A 13251-nucleotide genomic window follows, 5' to 3' on the forward strand; every position below is an offset into this window, starting at 1 on the left:
AAGCGGAATGTAAGAAAAAGATATGAGAATTATAATAAATTTATACTGGTAACAATGAGTTTGGCCTAATATAAGAACTCCAGATATAAAAGGGAGTATGATATGGTGTTGTTCTATCATCCAGTTTGTTCACTATTTACTGAAAAAAACTTCTAAGTGTTAAAAGATATGTACTGAATCACAATGGTGGTAAACTATAACACAAGCAGAGAAGATATAACCAGGAGGACTAAGTACTTCCGACAGTAAATAGCGGAAAAGGAATATAAGTAGACTGTAAATGGCTGGCAAAAGAGAAAACTAGCCAAAAGGGTTGTCGGATTGGGGCTATTAAACAGTCTTGTTGGGGCTACTGAGAACTGAAAAAAGACTGAAATCGCTCAAGAAAGGTTAAAAAAGAAACAAGTTTTGCTCTTAAACCTAAGAAATTTAGATAAAATTTGCAGCTCAGGCATAACTCGTTTTATATCTTGAAAACTCGAACACTTTGGGGGAGCGTAACGCTGCTTGTACCACAACCAAAAAAAAAAAAAAAAAATTGCTTGCCTCCAATTTTTAGAATTTCTTTCCAACTTACTTTCATTGTTTTAATGACTGCCAATTGACCACTTTCATAAATGGCTGCCGGATTAATATCTTTTGTTTAAATTTAAATTAGCCTTTCTGGTCTCGCTTGAGATAATGTATTCTTTTGAATTTGTACTGGAGAACGAGGCCAGAAAGGCTAATTTAAATTTAAACAAAAGAATATTAATCCAGCAGCCATTTATGAAAGTGGTCTATAACAGGTAGGTACTTGGTGAAATCCTTAATGTATGTATCAATACTTAAGAACGTGGGAATACATGGTCATTTGCATACATTAACACACGGTGCTTAATGGCGTTACCATTCAGGTAACGCAGTTAAGCACTGGTAACTTCCGATCGAAAGATACAGACTTGCAGTTGATTACAACATCATATTTTGGAAATTTCTGATATTTGGCAATCAGAAAGAACTCAAAGACACAGAGATCTCCAGAATATTCTGAAATTGTAACCAGACAGAACTTTATTAGGTTGAAAAATCTCTTGGAATAATTCTTAGCTAACGTCAGCTTGTCACGCTATATTTACCAGCTTCTGCTTCGGTTTTGTTAAAGTGCCCCTGAGATCAAAATTTTCGTACATAATTTTTTTCCATTTTCGTGTTCAGTGTGTCTCCTTCACTTACTCTGCCAAATTTCAGTTTAGACCAAACACCAGAAATATCTTTTTTCGGGCCGTTGAATTCACGATTTCGCTTCCGCCATTAGAGCCTCACGCCGTTAGCAACCAAAAAAAGTCTAGGTATGCAGCAGAGAATCCGTACTTTTAGTCCGCATTCTCCGCTGGATACCAGTGGCTTGCTTGGGTAAAATTTTTTATCGCATTTCGCTCCTGATCTGATAGAGGCGTCAACTTTTACATAATCATGTCATCATCCTATGGCGTGAAAATGTAATTAAAGAAGCCGTATCCGAAAAAAGTGTACATGGCCGGCGCTTAAAAATAGTGACAAGACAAAGCGCTCGCCCGGAGTGTGTTACGGCTAATGATACAGTCACATCGAAGAAACATTTTTTAGTCAATGCTTGCGGTTTAAGTTGACTTCATTAATACTAACACTGGCTGCGACGCTTATTTACTACGACATTTAACTGGCGGCCTGAGTGTTTTGTTTTCTAATCAATTTTACCCCATTTTTATTTTCGGATCGGAGACAAAGTAAATTCCTGAACCGAGGACTTTTTTTTCGCTGTGTTCGGAATCTTTGACAGCTGACGCTCGGTGCTGTAATTTTTGAGCATCCGGATACCAGTTATTGAGAATAAACTCGGCGTATTATAACCTATCATTTCTTTTGCTGTTTAACGCAGAGTCCACAATACATGGCGACTTTTTCTCACTGATATTTTATGTCGCATTTATAGTTTACACACCGTTCCAGTCTTTTAAACTATATCCATGCAGTACTCATAAGATTCTTTGTCACTGGCCTTCAGATGACCTATATTGGTGCCGGAATCCTCTAGATAGTTGCGAGAGATTACAGACATTATAGGTACGAAGTGATTAAGGCACTGGTATTGAAAATCTTTTTGCGCCGGCTACCTCCTCCGAAACGATTATTAAAATCGTGAATAAACAGAGACCGGGGGTAGTAATAATTGTTTTCAAATCAAGATAGATGTTGAACAAGCTGACAAAGCTTACGAAGGCGTGCAATGTGTAGCTAAAGAATGCGAAAGAGGAGGAAGTAGAAATTAGTTTAAACAGACAAAGACCAACTTTCGTTTAATGACAGGTTACGAGCAAGTTTAAACTCCCTTAAACTTTGACAGGGTTCGCACTGTCTTGCAAGTCCCTGAATTTCAGGGCATTCCCCCCCCCCCCCCCCATATGAATTCAACCAATCCTTGGAAAGTCCTTGAATTTTTATTTTCTAAAAGCTTCTTGAGAGGGGTGGGACGTTAACTTTTTCCGAAAAACCAACTTTAAATACTGAGTCAAGCGCTGTGCGCTAGGATGGTTTGAAAATTAACATGGAGCGCGGTAGTAGATCCAGTAATGCGTTATTGACCAAGCAGGAGGACTCAAACCTGAGCCAAGCGTTAAGAGCCAAGCGAGAGCTTGCCTGCAGGTTACAGAAGGACAAATAGGCCTTTCGCAACAAACTGTCACGTGACCGATTTTCCCTTGGCAACGCCATACTGTAGGGCAAGCCATTTAGTCTTTCCTTGACAACCAACAAAGGGCGAGTTGGCGGAGGGGATACAAAGGTAAGGTTAAAGGTCTTTTAAGGCGTTTGTTTGTTATGATGTCACAAGAAAACAACAGAAAAATATCTCTTTGAACATTTTACATACAACTGAACTAGTCTCGGACTGAAATCAGTCACTAGAGGCCGAGTTTCAGACTCGTGAAGTCTTAGCATGGTCAGTCTCGTTTGAAGTGATAGCGATGGCGGCAACATTACCGAAAAATCACCGTGATTCATTCGACTTTGCTATCTTACACGGATATTTAAGCCTTTAGAATGAAAATATTGAGTGATAGTTTGGTTTGACTTTCAGGGAGAATAGCCTTGCATCATATGGCGACTGCTGGTAGCCAAGCTCTTTCGACCGAATCACGACCGAGTTTCTGTCGGAGGGAGGCTTCTCGCTGACAACAAAAATGCTAGCATATTTGATTGGAGTCTCGTTGTTCAGGGTGAACTCGAATAATTTTTCCTATATTCACAGGTGTGGAGTCCAGAGATTCAAGCAATTTTCCTGATATTTCTTTCGCAGAAGTTGAAAGTTTTGCTCAGAAGGCGTCGCGATGCGAACATACCAGGAAAGCCTACAAGTTTTTCGCTGAGCCTGGCTGCCTTCATGATAAGAAACGTAAGTAAAATCTGGGATATCCTAACTTCTGTGTGCAAATATAAGCTTAAATAAAGTCGTCGGGTGTTTCTTAATATTCAGGTGGAGGAAATCCTCTGGAGGAAATGACTACAAAATAAAAAATATATATATTTAAGTGGTGATCAGCACCTAAACTGAACCGTATTTAAGCTTATATAAAGCTATAAGGTTAAGATCAAAATACGAAGAAAATTTCATAACATTGAAAATGAAAATTTGTCCAGAATGAACAACAAGAATATTGTTTTGTTTAGGTAAAGTATATAATTAAGATACAGATATTTGCTGTTCTAAGTTAAACAATAGCCTGTTTTTTAAATTTGTGGTTGAGTTAATACAGTACATGCAACCAAGAAAGATGAATGCTAGTTAATTAAGCTTTCAGTAGATGAGAGTTTACAAAATAGATTTTTATGTTTAGTTAACATTATTGCAGTGCTTTCTGGACAAAAGCATTACTAGGCTAATTTTTTTTTGTTTTTTTGCAGTTCAATATTCTGCTAACCGGGTCGAAGTAACATCAAAGTGATAATCAACCCTTGGTCACCATGGCTTAGTTGCTCACGAGATAGGAAAGTGTATGACAGCTCAGCTGGGGGGAATGGTTACCTCCCATTTGGACTTTTTGAAACCAAAGTTGTCAAGGAAAGCTCAACTGATTTTGATGAAGTACCTCATATTTACAAAAACCCTGTTGCCAAGCAGTTGTCACTGAAGAGAAACCATGAATACTATTACCAATGGAATGACTTTTTCAGTTATATCAATGAGACAACTTTCTTCTGTGAAAGAACTTATTATGATGCAGAATTTTTTCAGATTGCCAAAGATAATGTGGATGCCTTCTTTTTTTATTTTTACCTGAATAGGAACCTCGAAATGTGCAAGCTCCTAACAATTTATGTTTCAAGTACATACCGGCTAGTATTATTATTACAACTACAACAACAACTTATTTGTACTCAGAATTAACTTAAAATAAATTAAATGAACAACAATGAGTTGTTAGGCATGTACAAGTTCAAGTGCATTGTCCTCAAGACTTGATTCTGCAGTAATCTATTACTGTCTCAAGGTTTTGTAATGCTTAGAACTCTGATTAAGATGTTTGCTTTTATTTCGTTTTCTCAATACAAAGAAGCTGCATTAACACATACTACTCAAGACAGATATTTACACTCTTAGAAGATTTTATTACCACTAATGTTTTTAAAGGGGGATGAAAAAAATTGATGTCTTTGCATGGATTGAATAAAATTCACCAATTACAGATATAGATGTTTAATAATGAACTGTTGGGTCTTCAAGAAACATGTTTGCAGTTGTACAATGAAATAAAAAATCATCTTGGCAAATTTCTTGAGACTATACTCCCTTAAAAGTATTGGTCAATATCTAACCAAAGGTTATTCAGTGAACCAAAAATTTTTTCTTGTTGCATGACCTTTAATAGCCTAAGGCATAGTCTGGATTTATCACAGTATTGAGCAATATTGTTTATACACTATCTAATACCTTTGACAGAACTATGGTTGTAGGCTTTCCACAATGTTTACCATAAAGTAAAGTGGGCTAACTGTGTATCTCTCATGTATTTTATCTATCCTTCTGCTGTTGACAATATCAATGGTCCCTGGAAGTTCACTAATAAGCAAACTACTGTGTAACCATCTCTAAGCTCTTTCTTGAAGTGTGGCGGAAATCTGCGAAACAGTAACTTATTTTCACGGTCGTAGCACTTATCTGCATTGCAACCAGGAACACAGCAATGAAATTTACTCATCGTGACCACCGTTACAAGTTGCTTGAGGTAAACTTGTCAGTTCTTAACCTGCTCGCATAAATTAAATTCAATCAATCCAGTGAAAACCCTAAAACCAAACTTCCACATGAAAAAAGCAATCAAGTCGAATTATTACAATGTAATCACGGAGATTTTTCGGTTAGGTCGCTGCCAGTGATATCGCCTCAAGCGAGTACGTGCTAGAACTTCACGAGTCTGAAACCCGGCTTTCACTGATTGATTTCAGTCCAAGACTATTTCAGTTGTATGCAAAAATTCTAAAGAGATATTATCTTATTGTTTTCTTATGACATCACGACAAACAAACGCCTTGAAAGACCTTTAACTTTACCTTTGTATCCACTTCGCCCACTCGCGCTTTGTTGGTTGTCAAGGAAAGACTGAATGGCTTGCCCTCCAGTACGGCGTTGCCAAGGGAAAATCGGTCACGTGACGGTTTGTAGCAAAAGGCCTATTGGCTGCAATGCTGGCCACCGCAGAAAACGAAAAATAAGCAAGGGTTAATAGCCAATCAGCTCACAGAATTCGTTGCATCTTGCACCGCTTGCGAAGCCAGCCATATAAAAAGGAAAGGTAATACATCGGCGTAATATAACTCTTAAAGCAAGAATCTCTCCCAACATATTCATATAAGGTAGTAAAAGTTTAAAATGTTATGAAAGCTGAAAAGCAAAGGGTTCCGGTGTCGCGCTTATTCAGAGCTGCAAGTTTGAATGGCCGAGGGGTGGGCACTTATTCAAGAAAATACGGTATATCGATTACTTGAGGCTGTGCGCGTTATTTCGTATTGTTTCATGCTTTATATTATCTCATATTACCCAGTTTGTCAGGAAATCAATCGTCGTCGTGTGTTTACGTCCTACAAAAACGTCGCATCAGAGATTTCACGATCTAGCTTCGCAAAGAAATGTACCAGCAGTGTTTTGCCTTGTGTTATTTATTGAGTTTTTTTTGGCAGCATTTTGTGTCTTTACGTTCTCTTCCCGTCGCGGTTTGCAGGGCGACTTTTAACAGTAAATGAAGCTGTTTTTCAAATTTTTGTCTCAAACAACTATTTATTCCTGTCGCTCTGCTGTAGATATAGGCGAAGAGCTCAAATAGCAGAAAATTTTGCGTCACAAGAATTTCTTCACATTATATATCCCAGTTAAACCTCAGGCATTACTCTGAATGCCAGAACTTCAGCCTGGGTGAACCAGAAAGGATAGACGATACTTCCCTATATTAACCATGAATGAAAAGCTAAGTAAATTAAGTCAAATATCCCAGAAGCGCTCAGGCATTACACTGAATGCCAGGACTTCAGCCTGGGTGAACCAGTAAGGCCGATAAACAACACTTCCCTAGATTAACCTGTGAATATTAAAGAAAATAAGAATGTTAGGTATCCCAGAAGCACTAAAGCATTAATGTGAATAGCAGAACCGTTCAGCCAGGGTGAACCAAAAAAGATAAACAACACTTCCCCCTATTGACCATGACTGAAAAAAATAAGTATGTTATATATCCCAGAAGCACTCAGGCATTAAACTGAATGCCAGGACTTCAGCCTGGGTGAACCAGAAAGATAGACAACACTTCCCTATATTGACCACGAATGAGAACCTATGTATGTTATAGATCCCAGAAGCGTTCAGGCAATACACTGAATGCCAGGACTTCAGCCTGGGTGAACCAGAAAGGATAGACAACACTTCCCTATATTGACCATGAGTAAAAAAACTAAGTATGTTATGTATCCCAGAAGCACTCAGGCATTACACTGAGTGCCAGGACTTCAGCCTGGGTGAACCAGAAAGGATAGACAACACTTCCCTATATTGACCATGAATGACAAGCTATTTTAAAGTCTATTGTATATCCCAGAGGCGCTCAAGCATTACTCTGAATCCAAGGACTTCAGCCTGGGTGAACCCGGAAGGATAGACAACACTTCCCTATATTGACAATGAATGAGAACCTATGTATATTATATATTCCAGAAGCGCTCAGGCATTACACTGAATGCCAGGACTTCAGCCTGGGTGAACCAGAAAGGATAGACAACACCTCCCTATATTGACCATAAATTAAAAAACTAAGTATGTTATATATTCCAGAAGCACTCAGGCATTACACTGAATGCCAGGACTTTAGCCTGGGTGAACCAGAAAGGATAGACAACACTTCCCTATATTGACCATGAATGAAAAGCTATTTTAAATTCTATTGTATATCCCAGAAGCGCTTAGGCATTACTCTGAATGCCAGGACTTCAGCCTGGTTGAACCAGAAAGGATAGACAACACTTCCCTATATTGTCCATGAATGAAAAGCTATTTGAAAATCCATTGTATATCACAGAATCGCTCAGGCGTTACTCTGAATGCCAGGACTTCAGCCTGGGTGAACCAGAAAGGATAGACAACACTTCCCTATATTGACCATGAATGAAAAGCTAAGTATGTTATAAATCCCAGAAGTGCTCTGGTATTACTCTGAATGCCTGGACTTCAGCCTGTGTGAATCAGAAAGGATAGACAACACTTCCCTATATTGACCATGAATGAAAAGCTAAGTATGTTATATATCCCAGAAGTGCTCAGTCATTACTCTGAATGAAGGACTTCAGCCTGGGTGAACCAGTAAGGAAAGACATCATTTCCCTCTATTAACAGTGAATGAAAAACTAAGTTTGCTATATATCCCAGAAGCTCTCAGGCATTACGCTGAATGCCATATAAATCTTAGAAATGTGACATATAAATATATATCTCAGAAGTGATCAGGCAACACTAAACAAAATAATATTGTTAGAGGCTAAGACTTGAGGAAAATAGATTTTTTTAAATAAAACAATGTTGACCGTGCCTTACTACAATGGGTGCACAGAATATAAAAATTAAAATGTTATACACTGATGGCAGAGCACATAAATTAACATCACATGGCTCCTCTTCAAGGAGAAAGAGCAAGTCATCTCTTAAGCCCTTCCATCTGAAACAGACATAAAAAAACAGTGAGTTTAGTTTCCACCTTTATAATCCAAACTTACCATATTTTTGCTGGTAACTGGGTAAAAGTGAAGAACAGCTCCCCTAAAAGTCTATCGGCCGACTGTCGGCCAACTATTGGCCAGCAGTATACCAACTGACCATCAAACTAAGTATTCCAAGTGAGATTTATAGACATGTATTCCAATAGAAAGTGAAATACCATACTGCAAGCAATGGAATTTTTTATGCATGTCAATGCAGAAATGCAGAGCTGTACCTACCCCCCAATAATTGCTTTGCTCTTTAGGAAACACTCAGCAAAGGCTTCCCCAAAAGGAACATCAGGAGAGGCACATTCCTACAAATAAAATGCATGTATCGCTCAATAATGAATTAACTGAGCTAAAGTCATATAATGTTCACTACTATTTGTAGATATATAATCACTGTTCACCACAGATAAAATATGTTCATTTTTATGGACACCTTTCGCCTGCCTTTCTGTAAAGTCAAGAAAGCCAAGAAAGCTCTCACTAATTGATTATAAATAAATTGCATAACAAATACCGGTAGGTTGAATATCTTTTGTGTTATTGAATAATAATGCTTGAGCAGCATTATCAGTGTTTCGTAATCAAGAGTAACTGCCATGAAAAAGGACAAGAAGAATATAAGAAGTTGAAGTTTAAATAGCTACATCAAAGATCTCAAATGGTATACTTTCCCGAACATTTTCTAACACTGCCAAGCATAAAATGGATTCAATAATTACTATTACGTAGCTAGACATGTAACATAAAAACATTGCAAAAATAAAAAATAAGATAAAAATATAAAGAGTCAAGATTGGCACACATAAATAGCTTGGAAATTTAACTTTAAAGCATCTTCCATTAACTACTATTCCAGTTTTCTCAATGGCATCCCTCTGGCGATTTAAATCTTTTATCGTAGAAAAATAGAAATGGAATAAATCATTATACTGTGAAGACCCTATCAAGGAAACAAATCCGAAATTTCTCCTAAAGTAGCCATAAAAAGTGATCATAGCTAGAAGACTTAGAGGCTCAGTGTAAAATCAAACTCAGCCAATTATGTGATTTTCCTGCCAAGCAGAGATGAGTTCTGATACACCATAAAACCAGCATTCACAACAAAACATAAGACAGCAAACTCACTTTTTCCAATCTTAATAAAAATATAAACGTTATGACTTACCCCGGTTCGTCTTAGCTTGGAAATGCTAACGTTTGCCAAGCTTTTCTTGATCCAGGATCCTCGACTGCAGTTTGAAAAACAGCAGAGCCTGAGTCCAGTCTGGTACTCTGAGAGATTGCAAAAACTGAGGGTTACTGTCCCCCAGTATTGTTTCTAATGCTTGCAGTAGGCTCAGCCAGCTGCTGTTTATTCTAGCTTTCTCAAGGATGTCGTTGAGCATTCGCCCCACCTCAGGACTGTGGACCTTACCTACGATATACATTTGATCGATGTCCACACATCCTCGCGGCGACCTTCTCCTCAATTTTAACTCTGATGCTGGTCTTACTTAGCTAATTCTTTTATTTCTTCTAATAGGAATTCTAGCTGACTCCGCGCTTGATTGATGTCGGCCTTCTGAGTCGATCGTTTTCAATTTGAATAGCTGCGGAGACATCACGAACAGCTTTCAGCTCCTCGCAAAAGTCATCGCTTGGTCGATTCTTGCTAGTCTCCGTTTTGATTTTAGGCCAATTTATTTTATCAATCAACCAAAAATATCTCACCACCTCTCCTTCTTTGAAATTCTGCCGGAAGATGGTAGAAACAACTCCAAATAGAGAGGCGATGGCCACTGCACGATCCTTCGCAGTAGATAGCGTTCGAATCATGTACAGGCCTGGTTTTTTTTAGGTCTGATTTTCGCTATTGCATAAATAGCGCTATCTACTGCGAAGGATCGTGCATCATACGTATTTAATACCGCAGTTCAAAATATATGAACTTCATATATTCATTGTATCTGATTTATCATCACGGGTTTATTACGAATCAACTTAACGGCCTGCTCGCAGTTGGCTTGTTAGCTCAATTGGTAGAGCGCTGCACTAGTATCGCAGAGGTCAGTGGTTCGAATCCCGTACAGGCCTGATTGTTTTCAGGTCTGATTTTCGCTATTGCATAAATAGCGCTATCTACTGCGAAATATCGTGCATCATACGGAGATACGTATTGTTTACGTCCACCAACATGGCGGCAATGACGTATCGTGCAAACCACATATTGCAAGTACACCAGTGTTTGCTCGATTGATCGAATATGAGCTTTCTGTGGGTTCTTAATTGAATGTCCACGGTCGTAATTTGACTTTGTAGACATTTTACAGACTGTTTTGGTGAGAGTCTTAGTTTTCGTAATTGAAACTAAGGGGTCTTATAGATTTTGAGAGTACGAAAACTAAGACCCCTAAATTTACCGTTAAATCTGATTTAAAACTCGGTGGAAAGGATCAGACAGGAGATAATTTGACAGATTAAACCTGTTTTGGTTACAATTTTAATTTATATTTAAACGGATTCGATTTTAGGGGGTCTTAGTTTTCGTAATCTCGAAAACTAAGACGGGTCTTGGGTCTTAGGTCTTCGTTTTCGAGGGTCTTAGTTTTCGAAACACCCGTCATGCTGCAATCATTTGTCCTCTAGTACAATGCTTTGCGGATCTGTGGTCGATAAAACAATTTCCATTTAGCTTATCGAAACGTAACACACTTTAAGATCTATTAGAGAAGGAAGGAGGATCAGAAGTTGGAGTAGGACAGAACAGCTGAGTGTTCGGCTTCAAAATACAGCGTAAACACTAAAACAAGGAAGTACCTAAAACCACCCACATTCACCTACAACCATCTAAAACCACCTACAACAACCACCTACAACCACCTTCAGAGACAATTTGTGACAATTTTGTCCACAAATTTCAATTTAATTGCACACCGGAAATGTTGTTCCATGTCTCGCATGTTCAGCACAAAAACTGTTTTTCAGGAAACTGGATTCCTAATTTGCTTTGTAAGCAAACTCAAAGTATTGAAGATGAATACATGATACTTAGTCATTTGTATCATCCAGGTTATATATCAAGATATATATAGATTATACTAACTTTTACTATGAGCACTGAACTGTGACATTAGATATGTGCAGGGGTATAAGTACTAAAAGAAGGAATGACCTAAGGGGCCGAACATTTAACTCTTGAGGGGAGGGGGGTGGGTGATTTTGAAAAGAAATTTCCTGCAAGCGCTTCTTGGAAGGAAAAAATTCCATGCAGCCCAAATGTAATAGAAAAAGTTGTAACAAAAATTCGGAAAAAAATATCCCGCACAGCAGATTGCCAGAAAAAAATTTATTGATTACCAGAAAGCACCCACCCCCCCTCAAAAGTTAAATGGTCGGCCCCTAAAACCACCTACAACCACCTATAACCACTATCTAACCCCATCTAAAACCACCTATAACCACCTTCAGAATACTATTGTGGCAATTTTCTGTGACAATGTAAATGCACACCGGAAATGTTGTCACGTCTCGCCTGTCTCGCATGTCATTACCAGGGAAAAACACCAAGATAATTGTTTACACAGGGGCAGCACCAAGAGCCTTGAGATTTTTCGAGTAATAGACTACGTTTAGAAGTCAGTGTTTTCAAGGTCTGAGTTTTCGAGGTCTGCGTTTTCGCAGTCTGTTTTGAAGTCAACTGGACACCAATCAGGAACCCCAGTAGGAGGAAATTTGATGAGGTTTCGTAATACAACATCATTTTGTTTATTTTTACAGCCGTGTGAAATATACGGCTCCATTTCTGTGTTCTGCCGGCGGGATGCCACTTTGTCACGGGAAGAGTATGGAACATGTGTAACAACAGGGAAATCAAAAGCAATCAAAACCAAGTACTAAAATCGGAAGCCAGCATGTCCAGCAGGTTCCGAGAGCTGATTGACTCGATCTATTTCGCGTGTGGTACTCGTAGGGATGCTGCTTGTAACTGCGGTAACTTTAGGGAATTTATTTTCGTAAACTTTTCCCCGTTTACGAGGGTTTTTTTGACCTATTAATACTTTTGTACAGTAGACTCTACGTATGTTAAAGCAAAGCGTTTTAAATCAAAAGTCTCTCTCATTCGTCTTACAACGGGTGTGTAAAAACTCTCGTGAAAAGGTGGGACCCTAGTGTTATGGGGATATCACGTAAGAGAACGTCTAATTGGATGTCCCATTGATCGTTGCTAAGTGATAATCAATGAAAGTTCGTTCACAGTTACCTCAGTCAATGGTGTTAACTAAGAAACTAAACATCTGTTCTACTCAAATTACGAAGTCTCCGACATTATAAGCTACATGCATCTCTCGAGATTTGCAAGTTCTGTTTATCACAGCTGTTCCATCGTTTAAACTGTCACTGTTCTTTTCCTGCAAGGTGACCATGACTAAATGACATAATTTTAGATAAATAAGAGTTTGCGCATGACTATTATTAATATTAAGTTTATCATCCTCTTCTTCCTTCAATCACTCCCTGATCTGCTACTAATGTAAGAAAAACAGACAAGTCCACTCTTGACCTTAAAATCAGAACATAAACTGTTTTTTCAGAAAACTGGATTCCTTGTTAGCTCTGTAAGCAGGAGTCACATACATGAAGTGTAATTCTGATCCATTAAATCTCCGCTGACCAATGAAACACCAACAAAATGGCGACTTAGGGTTTGAGAGAAATTTTGGAGGTGCAGACTAACAAACTCGTAACCTTGAACCCTATTTCATCTCCCATTCGATGTGCTTTACGTGTTCAGGCATTCTATGAGTGTTGAAAAAGCGGTTTACAGTTATTTTGGAGCCGTCAACCAGATGAAATATATGGTTCAACCCCTCTTGTTCGGCAAACATATAATATAATATATAGATTTAGCCAAGCCTAAAAGCGGAGCTCCTAAGTGCGAAATATTAATGATAACATAAAAGAATGTGCATTTTCCAAGACTCACCTGAGACACCCCTCCCTTAGTTT

Source organism: Stylophora pistillata, chromosome 4 (genome assembly GCF_964205215.1).
Source record: "Stylophora pistillata chromosome 4, jaStyPist1.2, whole genome shotgun sequence".
NCBI lineage: Eukaryota > Metazoa > Cnidaria > Anthozoa > Scleractinia > Pocilloporidae > Stylophora > Stylophora pistillata.